The following is a 17,449-nucleotide window of genomic DNA, read 5'->3' as shown; positions in this document are numbered from 1 at the left end:
AACCTCTTCAGGAAATAAATAGAACTCATCTTATATAATTTTGGCTACATGCTGGGTACAGTTTTTTTTGTTGTTTTTTTCAGTTTTGTTTCAAGTTGCTATTTAAGCAAGATCAAAACTCCCTGAAAGCTTCCTATCACACATGCCTATGGTGACATCATAAAAGGCATTCATTTGGCAACGGATCACAGTCCTTTTGAGTACTTAAGTTTGTATATATCTTACATATATTTTCCTCTTTATTTAAAAAGTTTGAATCCAGGTCCTTCCTCAAAGGTGTTCAGTTGTACGGCTGCATAAATGTGAGCAGAATATTAGAATTATCCATGCATTTTGAGACATTTTTGTAAACACGAAGACACACGAAAGTGGAACGGCAAGGTTCTGAGTTTGGACGGTCTTAGGTTATTCAGTGACAAATAAAAAAAGAAAACAAAGAACAGAAAGATCTCAGCTTTGAGTCAGATAGCATCCAGCGAACAGGCTTTACGCGAGTTGCTTCCACCGGAGCGAATATGTTGTGTGTTCATGTTTGCCATGCCATTTTGATCCATAACGCAAGCAGAAGTGACATCAGATTGATGCACACAATATCACACATTCAAATCTTTTTAGTTTTATTGTGTTTTCCTGCATTATTGTATGATTTATAGATTTCATGTAACTTACAGTATGTGATATATATGTCTAACATACATTAGGTCCATCCTTTCCTGTGTTCACATGTGACATGTATGTAACATCTAACATAGATATGTCTATCACAGAGAACATAGTGATTTCCATAGTGTGGGTGTTTGGCTCTTGTGACGTCACTAACCTTAACATACACAAAGTATTAGCCAATATTTTTTACTGTGCACTTTAGATACTCCACCATATTTTGACTGTTAGTGTACATCTAGTGTTAAAGAACACACCACTGGATTTAGCTTTAATAATGTCCCCTTTTTGACACATCTCGCTGCTTGCAACGCCTCCTGTGTAGAAATTTTCCTTCCCAGCGTGGCTGCCCGGTCCTCCACGTCTGCTCACATGGTGGCGCTGCAGAGTCACGCAGGCCCGTCTTCTCCATGTGCTCAGCAGCACATGCAATCTCCCCCCCCCCAGTCCTCCATCCCCTGGAAGCGCGAAGGCAAGAACTGCCGGTGTGCCATCTCGCAGATACGTGGAGTTTATCAAGGCAATTCTTTTTATAATCCTCCTGATGCTCGTTGCAGGTGTTTTATCTGTTTAATAGCATTGTACCGCTACATGCCGTAAAAAACACCCTTTTTATGGTGGCACCAAACACATTGTTTGGGGAATTGACCCTGCCTCTGTAATGACCAGCAGTAAATTTGTAGTCAGTTATAAAAGAAGAAGAAGGAGGGGGGAGTAAGGAAAAAAAAAACATGAGAGTAAGAGGAGGGTGGAGGGGGTGCAGGAGACAATTTTAGTCTGAAAAGGAGAGGCTGGATGTGTTAGAGGAAGCTCTCCGATTAAAGCTTTTTAACACCTCGGATCTTTTCTCCTGCTCAACAATATCTTAATTTAATAGCTGTATTTGTAAAAGCTATGTCCTAATGCTAAAACATAATGTCTCATGTCTTGAAATAAAGTTGAAATCAGATATTAAGGCATGCAAAAAAAAAAAAGAAAAGAAGAAATCCTCACTGTCTCACATGATCAGATTAAACTTCTCCTGTTTTAAGACCGTATAAGATAACAAGAGGTATTTCTAGTTGCTAAATGGCAGATTTCATAAGAAAGGATTTTCAAAGATAAATTGCTTTATGTCCCTGCAAAGTCAGACTTCTGTCATATTTGGTAGGATTGCCTTTTAAACTGTATGTCTTGGATGAATTTCCACACAGTTTGCTGGGATTTTGGCCTATTCCTCCTACACAGCTGGTGTACTTTACAGTTTGTACAGGTGAATGCGGCACCTTCGGGTATGTGGAAATTGCTCCCAGGGATCAACCAAACATGCGAAGGTCCATTCATCTCCTTCTGATATCTCGGCTGATTTCTCCATGATGTAATTCAGAGTAGCGGTATGCTTGAAGTGTTGACTTACAAAATACATCCACAGGTCTGTCTCCACTTAACTCAAGTATTGTGAATTAACCTTTCAGACCTGTAAAGCCATTAAGTTATTAGATATTTGTTTTGGCAGTACTGACTTAGAAAAGGTTTAATGTGATTTCATGAGAGACAGTAAAGGGAAGAAAGGTTTTGCAGCATTTTATATATATTACGATACCATGATCCGATGGTAAAATAACAACCAAAAACGCCAATCTATTTTAAGTGTGTTAGTGTCTGACTGGCCTTCCCCTCTTTTAGCCTCCAGAGGAACTACGACCCGGGAGGCTTCAGCTACAGAACCACGCCTTTCTGCAGGACATGCGAGACGAAACTGGACACACTTTTCTTTTTTTTTCATGTGTTGTCAAAACATGCAAACGTCATTGGAAGTGAAAGGAAAGTTAGTCACAGCTTTCACATTTTTTCCAGGCCGGACAAGGAGAGCCTTACTCTGAAAAGCAGCTGAGAGGCCATTGGCAACTTTGGAGGAGCTGCAGAGAGCCACAGCTCATGTGGGAAAATACCAAGACAACTGTTAGCCCCCCGGCCAGACGGGGAACCCCAACTCACTCTGTCTCAGTTGTCAGATGAACGACTGTTGTCGTGTAAAGTGCTTTGCAGTCCTCTGGATTAGATAATGCTCTGTATACATACAAAGCAAAACATCCACATGGAGACGCCGTTTTAGGGGAGCCAAAACATTCCAGAGTGAATGTATTCGCGTGGACAGTGAAAAAAATCTCTTTTGTGAAAACGCCAACATATTTTCCCAACCCCTAACCTGACCTGTAACCCCAAATGGGTCATATGCGTCATATAAAACAACAATAATGGTAGATTGTATTTTCTTAGTGGTGCTGCAGCTGTTGGAGAATCTCATTAACATTTCTGTAAAAAGTAATACAAAAGACTCTACTCTGACTTTTCTTGCTTTCTTGTGTTGTGTTCACCGCTAAACTCATGTGGAGGCTTTACTCACATGCCGTGTGCGCCGTGTTTAGCGCCGCCAACAGGCCTGGAGGTGTAAAAAATAGCATTTTGGGCCTCGCTTCTCAGTGTTTCCATGTGGCCGTTGACGCTTCTGAAAACAGTCAAGTGTGGAGGTGTTTTTAAAAACGACGAGCCTTTCCAGAAAAAAAAAAACATTCCGGTGTTGACGGGGTCTACATCTTGATGTCCAAAAAAACCCCCAGATCTTTCTGGAAAAGAGGAAAGGGAAGGGAAAGATCACAAAAAGAAAGAAAGTCACAAAAAAAACCTTCCTTTAGAAGTTTGGCACAAACCTTGTAGAGAACATGTGCAAGAAGGCATTCAGGTCAGATTGAGATAAAAACTGAAGTGAGTGAGAAATGAGTGAGGTTTTTTTTTGAGGGATAAAACATCCAGCCTGGTACTTACAACATGTCCGCGTTTGACATTTTCTGGGAGCAGTCTCTGTTTTTGTTTGTTTTGTGCCATGTCTCAATATTCGCTCCTTTTAAAGCCCCAGCTGCTGCTCGGTTTCAGTAACACAGGAGGTGTGGTGACACGTTCACAGGAAACAGGGACAAGCAACGGCTTTACCTGTCTAGCCAGATTTTCTAGGTGTTTGAATCATTTTCTGTTCAGAATAAAAGTGTTTCACCAGTCAGTAACTAATTTTGCAGAAAAAAAGGAAAAAAAGCTAGATGAATAGACGGAGGAATACTTATGTGACATTGCTGATTTAAAGTGACATACTGTATCTTACTAGTATAAGACACAGTAATAGAAACTAAATGTCCATTGAACAGATATTAAATGGAGTAAAGATCTAAATGAAGATCTTTTACCACTAAATACAACAATACTTAAACATAGCGGTGTTCTGGACTTTATACCATTTCAGATAGAAATGAGAAATGACACAGGAAGTGATGTCACCTTGTGCTGATTAACCTGAATGTTGTTGTTCAGAATATAAATTTAAATGACTATAGATAAAAGACGCAAGACTTTTTTTATTTGTCAATGTGTTTCTAGAACATAACAATAGTTGGAGAAACATAACGAAACTGAAATATGCACAGATGTCAAATGTATTAATCCATAGAACATATAGATACAAAAATATCATTACTACTCTTGCAACTACTACCCCTTAGGCTAGCAGCAACTGCAGTGACAATATGGATAACATTTGGCATATTTTCAATTAATACCATTAAGATTGTGATAATATTGATAGCCGCGATAAATTTGCACAGCATATTTGGGATGCCAAATTGTTCATAGCTCTAACTTGGAGCTTAGTGGCAAATGTATATTTTAAGGTAAGAAAGGAAAAGTGTTCTTCATGTAGAAGTGATAAGAACTGATTTCACATGCACACACACACACACGCAGATGCAGAGAGACGCAGGAAGAGAAAGAATCAATAGAGGCATTTGGGCTATTATTATAAACACACACTTCATATGTGTGCGTGTATGTGTGTGTGTGTGTGTACGGGAGGAATGTTTTTTTTTATCTCCAGATGGTTGACTGAGACTTGGCTGCTTGGTACACAGAGTCAGAGAGAAAAAGGCAGGCAGAAGGCGTCTTTTCTACTTGAGCTCCACTGTGTGTGTGTGTGGGTGTGTGTACTGGTGTGTACCATGTCTGCCAGAACTGCTTGCCTCTGTGCATGTGTGTGTGTGTGTCTGACCTTGAAGAAGGAGGCTCAGTTGGGGGAGAGAGGGATGAGGAGCCCATCTCCCCCCCGTACGCCCCTCCATCCCCCGCTGTGCCTCCCCCTGGGTAAAGAACGACTGGTTTCTCATCCTCCTCCTGTCCTCTCTCTTTTCTTCTTCTTCTTCTTCTCCTCCTCCCCCTCCACCCACCACCCCATTCTGGTCTGGTATACACTCTTCTCACTTTTCACAGGCATGTTTCTGTTTGTTTTTTTTCCCTCCTTCCCTTTTATGTTCTCCTCCCTGAACTCATCTTCTTCGTCTCCCTGTTATCCCATCACCTTGTTTCCTCGGATCTCTCAGTTCGTTTTTCCACGCTGCAGGTTCTCTTACTTCTTGTCTATTTAATGTCCTTTTGTCCTCTAGTCCTGTTGTTTTATTTATTTTTTGTCTGTGTGTTTTTATTTCATCATGTTTCTTCTTCTTTTCCTCTCTCTTTCTCTCTGTTGTCTCTTTCCTTTTTCTCTCACCTTCTTTCTCCTCTCATCTCCACCGTTTCCTCTCTCCCCTGCTTCTTTCATCTTCTCTTTTTGTCCCTTTCCATCTTCTGCCTCTTACCTTTGCTTTCCCTGTCTCCTCATGTCTGCTTGTTTCATTTTCATTGCATGTCCTCTCTTCTCCATGTCATCCGGCTTCACATTCAATAACCGCGGACCCCTCCAACACTCCCTTTCAGTGGCCAAGGTGCTCTGCATGAAAGAGAAGAAAAGAAGGGGAAAAAAAACACAGCCCGACACATTTTTTTGGGGGGGGGGGGAAGAAAAAAGGAGAGCAGAGAATCAAATGCCAAACTAAAAGCTTTTTGAAAAGCTTTAGAGACAGCAGGGAACTCAGGGGGGATGGAGGGGCGAGGTGGAGAGGAGGAGGGAGGGTTAGTTAAAGAAAAAAAAAAGTAATAAAAAAAAAGCAGTCGCGCAGAGCGTCTGCGATATGCTTCATATTCAAAAAGCAGCGCTTTGATTCCCCTGCAACACTTGTATCGGCACGTTTCAGCTAATTTCGTCTCACACAGTTTGATTTTGTTCTGTCATCCTTTCAAATAGCACCATATGTCCATTCCTCATGCTCTCCCTGCTTTGTGCTGTCTGTTTTTAAAAAAAAAAGAGACTAGAGACTAAAGCATGCACATTTCATTTCAGTTCTGACTCCTTCCTGGATAAACCGGTAGGTGAAAAAAAAAAAGAAAAAGAAAGATGTCTGCACAGTGATTTGCAGATAAACGATGCATAATGATGATCAACAGAATATGTGTGACCTGAACACATCAGCACTGAGGAACCTGGGCTTTACATCTCGGGTCCCCAACCACTGGAGCGTGGGCCGGAAATGGTACAGGAGTCACTAAGCAACGGGCTGCAGAGAAATAAACATAGACGGAGTTTATTGTCATTCAATTGTACATTTAAAAAAGGTACGAATTGAAAGAAATGTCGTTGCAAGGCTCCAATAATAATAAATAAATAAATAAGTAATAATAAAAGTAATGTAAATATAAATAAGAAAAGATTAAACTAATGGGAGTTTAGCATCCATGAGGGATGCAGCTGTTGTGGAATCTGGTTGTTCTGCTTTTGAAACTGCTGAGCCTTGTTAATGATCACTATAAGATTATTAAAAAAAACAACAACAACATAAGTTTGTTTCTGGGAACGTGCACAAGGCTTGTTGCTATGGCCCTGTCTGCACTATTTTTAATAAGAATCTAACAATATTTACAAACAATTCGACATGCAAAATGAGCCAATGACCTTAATATGAGGCGCAATGTTTGTAGAACATAAACACTACATGTAAAAACAATTTTTTTGAGTCACCCCCAAAATTCGGGGCCCTGGGCTACTGCCCTTTTAAGACCATTCTAAAGTCTGGCCCAGGTCTTTTACTGTCACCTTTATAATCTAGGTTTTGAATGTTTTTGCTCAAAAATACAGGCTGCATATTTACATACTAAATTAATCAGTTAAAAAAAAAACAAACTTCTGTTCACTAAATAAAACTTCATGCAACTCGAGCAACTGAAATCCCATCTCCCGTCCGCCGTCATTCTCGCGTTCACGTTACAATTTGGGACGTCGCTGCTGCTTCGCATCTGCAGGGAAGGTGCAGGCATCTCATTTCACTGCCTGTGTCCTCGTTTGTACGGTTAGCGTCTTAAAAGGAGAGCTCCTCGTTCCTCCCCTCCTCCCCGAGCTGAGCCTGAGTGCATGCAGAGGAGGAGTGGGAGGCTCGCGGAAGCGAGAACAAGAGGCCTTCGCAGGGCTATTTTTGTGAGACGCGGCTATAAAGATATGGAGATGAAGCATCTATATGCTACCTGAGGACCTCCCCTCCTCTCCCGGCCTGGCCCGGCAAAACCCGTCTGCCTCGTCTCTGCTCGCTGGTTCCTGTGGAGGATAGAGAAGGGGAGCAGGCTGAGATGAATGAGACTAATAATCCCACTGTCAGGAGAAAAAGCAGTGGGGAGGGTCATGATGGTGTAAACACCAGAGTGAAAACTTGCAGGTCTACGGTTCTATTTTTACGACAGCACAGGAGCAGGAGGAGGAGGAGGAGGAAAGGGGATGCGAAGTGGCATGAAAATGGGAGTTCTGCATTATTCATGGACCTGGCGGAGGAGGATGGACGGCTACTGGGACACGCTTCTCTGCCTGTACATGCATGTTTGTACTTTATATGAAGGAGCCCATTGTACTAATCAGAAACAGGAACTTTACTTTGATGAAAATCCTTTTACAGGGAATTTATCATATTGTTTATCATTTATTGTGATAAATGTTTTGTCATAAGAATTTGGATTTATCGTTGTCACAATAAATTCCCCATTAATGATATTTAAAAACTCTCCATATTGTTGGGATTGTTAGTTTTTGCTATTTTCTCCACTATTTGTTCAATGACATTACCAATAAACGTTAAACATTTTTGAATATGCGACTAAATGCAGTTACTTAGTAATACAAATCAAACTTCTTCTTTTCCATAAAGTTACAAAAACATGAAGTGAATCATTTTTATCACCACTTTTATGGTTATCACAAAATGTGAAAAGACTTGAAGTCCGTATCGTCTACCTCTAATTTATAAATGTACATATTTGATGTTTGTTTTCACAAAAAAAAAAGTGGAAAGAGAACAAAAGCTAAATAAACAGACAGTGTTTCTGCATCCGGATCAATGGAAATAAAAGTAAATGAAAGCTGACGCACAAAAAAAGTGGGTTTCGAGTTGTTTGTTTTTGTAAATGCCACGTCAGAGCAGCGACTTTGAGTAGATTCCAACATGCAACAAAAGCCGTTTCTGTCCAGAAAGACAGATGTTTAAGCCGGGGAACGCTGTGCAGACGGAGCGTCCCAGCTGCATGCAGCTCAGCCTCATACGTCTGAGTCACAGCGTGACTCAGACAATCCACAGGTCATGATGGATGCCAAGTCGGGACGCCGACGTAACACTGAAGGAACGCCACGGCGATCGTTTCCAGGATTTAAACCAGTGTGAATGCATCTAGATTACTGTTTTAAGATTTTTGTTGGATTGTTTTCGGTGCGCGTTTCCCCTCTGGCAAACGTCATATTCTGCTAAGGTTGCCTTGGTTACCTGGCATGTCAGCACAGACGTCATGCAGATGACACATTCGCCCGTTGTTAAATGTTCAACAAGCTACAATGTGGAATTAAACGTGTAGCTTAAGCATAGCTGGATGTCAAAGTTGTCATTATAAACACACCCTTAAATTGTGTCAATGGTACAAGCAGCAAATTGTGACATTAATTTACTTTAAGAAAATAAAATACATCTTAATGTAACATTGGTTTCCTACTGAATAAAGTTTAAAGGTATACTTCTACTGCAATAAACAATTTATGTTGAGATTTTTACGCTTCTTTAACCAGAGGCACCAAATGTATCTTTGGCTTTTAAGATTACTTCGCTTTAGGATGAACTTTGATGTTCTGAGTAATGATGTCTGATATTCTGACATTGTAATTGTACCCATTATCATTATTATTAGTTGTTGGAAAAATAATTCACACGTTGCTGTATTTGCACAGCGACAATTAGTTCATCAGTGAAGCGCACTAAAGTAAGATCCAACGCTCCAGCACCTGAGATTGAACCAAAAATGGAAGAAACAAAGGCGCACGCGAGTTTGCGCAGCTCCTATCTGTTCCCTCAGCAGTACATTAGCAGCAGCTGTCAGATCAGCATCAGGCCGGGCCTGTCAGATTAGGGTTGTCGAAGCAGCAGCAGCCCGTCCAGCAGCCGAACAGCCGCAGATAGATTACATGCTACCTCTGTTTATCTCCCCTCTGTCTCCTCGTCAGTCTCAACCCCTTCGTCTCTCCTGCTCTACCGATTTATGTCCGGCGGCGTGAATTTCAGGCGAGAGGAGAGTGAAGATGTTGTGGGATGTAGCGGCACAATTCTACAGTTTCATGTAAACAAATAAAAATATATTTTTTTAAAAATCACCTCCATAAACTGTAACTAGGCAAGATGCAGAGAAAACCGAAAGACTGTTAAGATAAATTTGACAGAGTGCACGAGAAGGAAAAAAACAATATATATATGCATATTTTCCTGGTCTATCACCACTTATAAAAATTAAGGAACTGCCTCATTAAGTTGGAGATTAATTACCCACTTACCCTCTGCCAGGTGCACTGATGGCGTCCTATTCCACATGCAACAGTCCAGACCCACAGGACAGGAGATAAGACCATAAATCATTGACAGCGATGAGGGCCAGCTCCCATTCAGTACAGCTGTACTTATTCAAGTACAACAATGTACTGTGTTTCCCTTTTGCATTGTTTTTTGTTTTTTTTCTCCCCCCCTTTAACTTTCCAAGAGAAGATTTCGGCTACTGCGCTGAAATGTCATTCAGCGGTGCCACTTGAACTGGATTCTTCTGGAGAAGTGGTAAGCTAATGAGCTGCGGAGCAAATGGAGGTCAGGACAAGGAGGTAATGGTGGAGGTGGACCATCTGATCACATAAAGCCGGTGAAATGGAAACAGACCAGACTCACTACTCGCTCAAGTGGTTCTGCACCACAAAACAGTAAAAAAAAAAAAAAAAACAACAACAAACAAAACAGCCGGTTAGAGTCCAGTTTTATATATTCACGCATAGATTGACGAAGGAAGTTTACAGTAGAGGCTGTCAGTGTGTTTTTAGGTGTTTTCCCACTTGAACAAACCCGATTTAGAACTTTGAAAGCCTTTCTGGTCTTTTTTCATTGCTAGCTCCACTTCAGCTCCTTGTCTCTGACTTTTGAGATGATGTTCATGGACATCATCTCACAGCGTATTCAGGAAAAGAGGAGAGTTTGGTTTCATCGCATCATCTTTTAGCAGATGACGTGACTCTGTTAGCACCTTCAAGCAACAGCCTTCAGAGTGTGAAGTAACCAGCGTAAGATTCAACTTCTCCAAATTCAGTCCAATCTAGTTTATTTATAACAGCAATGTGATTTACAAGAGAGACAAGTTGTACAGTATAGTTAAAGGCCTTATCTCGTCACCATGCGCCTGCTTGCAATGTTTCTTGTGTTTCAGCCAAAAAAGAAAGTGTTGATTCGGGGGCACCGGCTGTGAAAAAACAGAACAAAAATAGTTCTTGGATCTAGAAATAACCAAAGACTAACCTGAGGTTGCAGACAGAGGCAGCATAGTGAGTTGAAGACAATACAGCTGGAAGACCTTTAAGTGATAAAATAGGAAAAGACGTACGGTGAGAATACAGACAGACAAGGGCATGCAATGGTAAATGTATGAACCACAAACTAGGAACATTAAGCTGACCGAGCAGCCGACACCTGGGCTGCTCTTTAACGTGTTGTGTCATTTAGGCTTGTCACAATAAACAATAAATCAATCAATCGAATGATAAAGTAAAAGAAACTCAATAATTTTCATTTGCTTGATTTATCGTTTTTCTCTCTTTTTTTCTATTTTTACCAAAAAACTGAATGATAAAAGTCTTCAACCTGGTGTTTTGGTCTCAACTATCCCCCTTTTTTTGAAAGACAATTTCTTTTAACAGAGGCTTCATAATTTATTTTATTTGTTGTTTTCTTGATCTATTTTGGATATTTAAAATGTCTTCCAGTTCTAGTGTTTAAATGTTTGTGTTCTTGCACTTCTATGCCATTATTACTATTTTATTACTTGAAATTGGTCTCAAAACAACAACGTTATCGTTTATCGCAATACTCGTCTGGGACAATTTATCTTCCAGCAAAGTTTGCTATTGTGACATTGTCGTAACAATGTCATTAGTTGTGACCTTTGCTCTTAATATGAGACATGATAAGCAGATACATTAATTTTATGCTTTGATACTTCATCATTATATTAATTGATCTTTTTTAATGACGCCTGCTAAAGTAAACAAACAGCATGGAGTTATGTTTACAGCACGCTCCTGAACTCTGTCCGCTTGGCTACAAACGAGCCAAGAATGATTGCTGTCTGTAATCGTTTATCATACCAGGACTAAATGTAGTGACCGGAAAAGTCAACTCAGAGCTGCTGCCCCTTTGTCCATTCCTACTTAATGTTCGGTCAGAGGATAACAGGACAGATTGTTTGTGGCCGAAATGGATTTGTGAACAGACTCTGGCGGCAGAGGAGAAGGCCTGTTCCTGCGTCAGGAGATGTGACGGATGCTTATTGGTTCAAACTGTTCTTTAATGTTCACTCAAACATTTCCAAGCAAGCAAACAAAGAAACAAGACTCAAGTGACTAATAAGTACTCAAAAAAAAAAAATAAAAATCAATAATAAAAATTTAAAAAAATCACAATTTAAAAAAAAAACAAAAAACATTTAAAACGATGTAGACTTAGACTGACTTTATTGTCATTTTGCATGCACAGGGTGTATACAGAGTAGCTGTAAAAGTGAGTAAACAGATTCATGTGGACAGGCAGACACTCTCAGACGCCCCTGGGACTTCTTCCTCTTTTGGGGGAGGAGCATTTGTTTGTAGTAAGGATGAAAATTTGATGGGGAAAAAAAAAAAGTCACAAAAGAGGGGTTTTTTTAAATTATTTTTTATTTCTTAAAGGCACCTTCAGCTCTCCAACCTTTAGGGCTCCACTGGGAGCTGTGTATAATGTGAATAATGACAACAGTTTGATGTCAAGGTGACACGTACAGTTGAGCATCTAACAGCTGTTTTGCAGCTGCTCGTCTGTGACGGTGATACCGGTCTAGGAAGACACAGTGGAGTCGATCATCCAATACTGAAGTTCTGTGTGTTTTTTTAAAATTTATTTCGTTGACATTAACAGCACAAGACTGACTTTGACCTGGCTCACTAAATGCATGCGAATACAGACTGTGAAACTGAGCTTTATTAGTTGTTTTCAGACACTAGTGTATTGGGATGTGACGAGAGAGACTAAATGAAATGTTTTGTTTTTAAAATACAAATCAGCAGTGATATACCTTTTCATTTTTATTTCAAAGTTTCCCATAGAAGAAAACCCCAACCATGTGCAACAACATTTACTTTCACTGGTAAGAGTTCCACAAACCAAAGCCTTTAAAATAAATGACACATAATCAGTAGTGACAGTCTCACAACCCCTCTGATCGCAGTTCTGGCCTGGGTATGTGCATCTGTGCATCTGTGCGTGTGCGTGTAACAGAAATAGCAGGTGACTTGTTTTGGTGCTGAGCCCCATATGTGCCACATAGAAGGGTCCGCATATGCGTGTGTGAGTGTGTGTTTGTCTAGCTAATCATGTGTGGCTGAATGCACTCAAAAACAACAACACCCCTTCACCAGACAGACAGGCTGGCCGGCAGGGACCCCTGTCCACCATCTGTGTGTGTGGGGGTGCGTGTGTGTTTGTGACTCAGGCAAACACACAGAGACTGGTGGTAGCGGTGGTCTGGCCTCCACCTGTCCCCCCGTCATTACCCAGGAGGTGATGAAGGGGAGGAAAAACAAATCCGTGAGAAAGATGATGAAGACGGATGAAGAGCGAGGAAGGAGTGGGAAGGGTTAAAAACAGAAAAATAGAAAAGAAACATTAAAAATGAGGTGCTAAGAGACTGCAAAGCTCTCATGACGTAGCTGTGACGTGGAGACAAGTTGCAGACGTTCAATCCGAGACAGAGCTCAAGACAGAGACGAGTGGTCAAGGTAAGGCGAAGACGCACACCGCATGTGGCAACAAATTTCTCTAAACTTAAAAACTGAAACCTTACAAAGTCCAACGTTTAGACACGAGAAATCGTACAAGTCTACTAGCTTTACACATCTTCATGCACAATCTTCATAGCTCAAGTCTTCGAGGATTGGATGATTGTTGTTCTACTGGAAAGGTGAAACTTCAGCCCAGCATTAAATGGGTTTTATTTGCAGCAGTTATTAGTTTAAATAATATAACTAAAAATATAAATACAAACACCATGAGACTACCTTTGAATCTCTCCTCTGTAAGAGGACGGCATCCAGCTCCAACAGCAATAATATGACTAATAATTAGTTTTAAGTGTTTTACTGGAAATTAGTGCTGTCACACTCAGTACTCCCAACATCTTTGCAGGAAGGAAAACATTGCAGCAGTAAATATGGTTCTTACATATTAGCGCGATGAAGCAGTTCATTGTCCATCTGTCTTCTGTTTAACTCCATCTGTTGTAGCTTTGTGCTTACAGAACAGCTAATTCACCATTCCACTTTTCTTAATGTGGCCCAGCTCCTTGACATTTACACAGATTTGAAATATGCAATCATTTTCACTACGTTTCTTTAAGCTTAGCTTGAGAGTTTTGATTTATCATCTCGGTGACTTGACGTCCCGATACATCTGGGAACATCTGGACCGATTTCCACGTCGTCCTGCTTTGGCACCGGATCATTTTTAGGCTTCAAAATACACAGACACACCCCTACACGCATTCGGAGACTATAATTTTCCAGGAATCATCCCATTCCTCCGGCTTACTCCCCGCCCCCCATGAAATCAGATGTAGCATGTGTGTTCTCCCCGGATCAAAGGGAGGTCATGTTAATTAGCCAATTTCACAGTCGTCTGCCAGCACGTGCACCTAACACACACACACACGCACTGTCACGCAGATATGTTAATTAAAGACTTTGTGCCCCTCGTACGCCGAGGCAACGTTAAGAATGAGCGGTGACAACCGGCCTCGCTGCTGCGGAGCCTCACATCTGCCGTGTCTGGAGAAATACGAAGAAATCTGCAGGAAAACACTGCAGCCAAATGTCAGCTTGGACTACAGCTGCACAACTGGATCTGACTGTCGAGAGAAAAATTTGTAATATGTCAATTAAAAAAATGAAACAAAAATAACTTTTTTTTTCCTTTGTTTTTTTGTTGTTGTTTTTCTTACTGTGTAGAGTTGGTGCCCTTTGAATGTCCTTAATAAATTGATCGGATTTCTGGATTTCTGCAGCTGCGTTTCCATTGACCACATAATTGAGCAATTTGACTTTTCGGAAAATAAATGAGCTTTTCGGAAACATGCCAATTTAAAAAAAGAAAAACTCTGGAATCACAATTAAAAGTTTTGGGGCTAGGAAGAAGTGGTTGTTCGGCCGTATCGAAATGTTTTCATTTAAAAAAAATTGCAGTGGAAACAATTTTTAGATGTTGCCACTTGTGCAAACATAAAGAAGACAATATGAAGTAGTCGGAGGACTATAATGCAGTATATTTTTAATGGCTTACTACGTGAATAAAACCTATTCACGTCTAATTTTAATTGCGTTTCTTATTCAATGGAAACAAAATTGTGTTTTTTCAAAAGTTCTCAGCACATTTGAAATGGAAACGCAGCAATTCACTTCTTCCAACAAAGGTTGCTGGTTTTGAACAACAAAACAAGTCAACAATTATTTTCCTTTTGGCTTTATTTTGTTTGGTCTCTGCTATTTTGGTTATCCAGGTGTTAAGTTATAAAAACTATGCTGCTGTTCTTCATTTTATGCTTTTCTATGCACTTGAATAAGGACACCCATGCTAATTGTCACTATCCTCACACTTTCAGCATTTTTAAGAGGGCAAACTTATCAGGAAAATGTGGCCACTAGAGGGCAGATCTGAGTTAGCTTCCGAATTTAGAGAAATATAAATATGAAGAGAACGCAGGAAATTTCCAAGATGTACATTCATAGAACATGACATAATAAGACACACTGCAAGAGCCAAATGCATCACAATACCTGGGTGTAAAACCTCAATCATGTCGTCGTCGTCTTCTTCATTCACTTCGCTGTTTGTAAGAAAACAATACTGCGACACTCTAGCACAAGATTGTCTGTGGCATTGCTCCGTTTGTTGTATTTGGATACATATTTGCAATCTTTCTGTAACAATAGCATACATGAAATTAACAGAATACCATGTTAATATTTATCGGCTGCATTGTTGTTACTTTGAAAGTCCATCTGGCTGATAGATCGACCCAATCTAGATTCCTCATGTTGAAGTGATTTTTCGACAGTGTACCAAAAACTAAGGAAAAAGAAAAGACAGAGCGCAGGGACTCCTAAGGGCTGATTGTCAGATTGAACTGGAAGGAATCTCAATGATCAAAGCAGTGAAAGGACATCTTATCCATGCATGGGGCTTTGCGTCGTTTTCTCCGGTGGTATTTTGGGAATTAGGCGGGATACACCCCGGACCGCTTGTCAGTCTATCACAGGGCAACATGACGACACATAAGCTAGACAACCACACGTGCAAACACTCACACATAAGGACAATTTACAGTTTCTAATTATCTTAATGTGTACAATAAAGGAGTACTGGAGAACATACCAACACATTCAGAGGGGAAAATATACAGCTTTCAGGACAGTGCATATCACGTCTCTTTTAAATACTTCCTCCATTCTCCCTATTTTAACAGTATAAGTTTGAATTTATAAATATATTTTACATCATTTTGTTTGAAGGAAGAATCTTGGTGTTTCATGAGTGAGTTAAAGAAGGTTTACCTCAGAAGAAATACAAGGTCTATAGCAAAATCTTACAAAACTTGTCGCCTAACACAAGCTGGCAAAGAAGCCAATTAATTATCACAAAACATTAAACATCGCTTTTCATACCTAGTATTTTTTCATTTCTTGGTCTTTCTGTCTACGAATACTGACAACTAGTAGGGGACAAAAAATTAAACAAAAAAATAATTTGACGGATTTTTAACGTGATTGTAGTCCCAAAATCTTTATCTTTGAGATGATCTCAAGAATCTTTTTTCATACAAAACATGTCAAAAGTAAACTATAGATGTACCTTTACAAGTCAGCAAAGTATAGCAATGATTTGCCAAGTGGCAGTAAAAGAAGCGATGGAGTTTTTCATACATTTTTAGAAAAATAAGCTAGAAATTTACCCACATTTGTTTCGCTCTCTTAGCTCTAACTCTAGTTCATTAAAGCTACGGTCCTCTAACCTTTAGATGCATTTTTGTTCCAACACACCTGATTCACAATGTTTAATTACATCCTCAACATGTTACCAGTTCATTCAAGTGCGTTGGAGCAAACATTCAGCCATAGACTTACCTTCTGTCTTAATCCTTACTCTAACTGTAACAAATTACTTTCTAGGGCGTTCAGATGTAATAAATGGTTTTTGACCTTTTCTATCTCCAAGGGATTCAGAATAAAATATGTTACATTATCTTTAACAACAACAAACAAACAAACAAACAATCACTGGAGAAGTTAAAGTATTCCTTGATTTCTAGTATTTTCCACTGCAGTGTTTCTTCTGCGTGTGACTGTTTATGCATGTGCATGTGAAAGACTCTGGAGATTTTAGCCATCTGGTTTTTTTCCTTATCTTTCATGATCCACACCAGGTAACCATCCGCCCACTAACACTCATCCACACACACACACACACAAACATAGTGCTAGTGGACATGAGAAAATGCACCTGTGCATGCAGATGCAGTCATTTGCATACAGGAGGAGGAAAAAATAAACACGACTTACGAGCAGATGCTTATTTAAATTGCAGTATTAATTCGAGTTATTCTATGTTAACATCCTAGATCTAATATTTTTGTGTCCCAATGAAGTTTCTGTTACCTCATACTAAACCAATGCCTGCACACTTTCTACCAGTCCAAATGTCGCGACCCTATTTGGGTTCATAGTCCAATGCTAACATCTCTCTGCTGGTACATTCAAGACACACTCTCTCACTGAGCTCTTCTGCAATCTCCCTGTGCTCTTGTATTGATATTTGAGTGATAAATTGACAATGAAGAGATAGAAAAAAATAATAAATATGAGAAGTCAAACTCAGGCCTGATGATAGAGACCCCAGGCCCATTTTCACTACAGGGATCTTCTGCAGCTCCCAGGGTGACAAATTAGGGAGGAAATACATTTTATATTATCCTGAACCTTTGAGGTGGAGCTTTGTGCAGAGAGGATGTCAAACGTCTTGAATTGGTTGAATTTTCTCAGCTTCGCATCTCAGATTCATCTCTTCTCTGCAGCAAATGTTGCAAGGGAGGAAGGTGAAATACAGAGGAGCGGTATCAGCTTAACTCGTTGAATAACGGAGAGCTTCTCTAAAAATGCTCATAACTGTATTCTTTAATAGCTCAAGCACCAACTATATCTTAATATGTATTAACATGTACAGTGCAACCCATCATAACGCATTGTCTTCCTTGTTTCCACTCG

The 17,449-nt window shown here is 40.0% G+C and overlaps 1 long non-coding RNA gene across 1 annotated transcript; it reads right to left on the bottom strand.

Moving 5' to 3' along the window:
• Positions 1-3,429: 3,429 nt before the first annotated feature.
• LOC114147625 (uncharacterized) lies at positions 3,430-7,485 on the bottom strand. The gene is made up of 2 exons (XR_003596091.1): positions 7,075-7,485; positions 3,430-6,113 (listed from the first exon to the last, which is right to left on the bottom strand). It is a non-coding gene; the product is annotated as an uncharacterized LOC114147625 (long non-coding RNA).
• Positions 7,486-17,449: the final 9,964 nt, after the last annotated feature.

The sequence above is a fragment of the Xiphophorus couchianus genome, chromosome 7 (assembly GCF_001444195.1).
Source record: "Xiphophorus couchianus chromosome 7, X_couchianus-1.0, whole genome shotgun sequence".
NCBI lineage: Eukaryota > Metazoa > Chordata > Actinopteri > Cyprinodontiformes > Poeciliidae > Xiphophorus > Xiphophorus couchianus.
The sequence above is the reverse complement of the archived record's forward strand: the minus strand, read 5'-3'. Positions and strand labels throughout refer to the sequence as shown.